The 342-nt window shown below is 47.7% G+C and overlaps 1 non-coding gene across 1 annotated transcript; it reads left to right on the top strand.

Moving 5' to 3' along the window:
• The first annotated feature begins 4 nt into the window (after positions 1-4).
• Positions 5-123, top strand: LOC129114618 (5S ribosomal RNA). The gene has a single exon (XR_008532598.1). It is a non-coding gene; the product is annotated as a 5S ribosomal RNA (ribosomal RNA).
• The last annotated feature ends 219 nt before the right edge of the window (positions 124-342 follow it).

Raw genomic sequence — 342 nt, 5'->3', positions numbered from 1 at the left:
ATTTGCTTACGGCCATACCACCCTGAACACGCCCGATCTCGTCTGATCTCGGAAGCTAAGCAGGGTCGGGCCTGGTCAGTACTTGGATGGGAGACCGCCTGGGAATACCAGGTGCTGTAAGCTTTTTCACTCCTCTTTACAAAAAGCAGAGGCGCTGCTGCTTTTTCAGTGCTGTAAGCTTTCACTCCTCTTTACAAAAAGCAGAGGCGCTGCTGCTTTTTTCAGTGGACACCGACAGGGTGGGAAGGAAATAGCTAGATCATGACTTGCCGGTATAGAAATGACACAAATCCAGTTAAATGATGGCTTTCATCATTCCTAAGCTCATCGATCATTTTCTTT

The sequence above is a fragment of the Anoplopoma fimbria genome, unplaced genomic scaffold (assembly GCF_027596085.1).
Source record: "Anoplopoma fimbria isolate UVic2021 breed Golden Eagle Sablefish unplaced genomic scaffold, Afim_UVic_2022 Un_contig_5226_pilon_pilon, whole genome shotgun sequence".
In the NCBI taxonomy this organism is placed as follows: domain Eukaryota; kingdom Metazoa; phylum Chordata; class Actinopteri; order Perciformes; family Anoplopomatidae; genus Anoplopoma; species Anoplopoma fimbria.
Note: the sequence above shows the minus strand (reverse complement) of the source record. Positions and strands in the feature narration are given on the sequence as shown.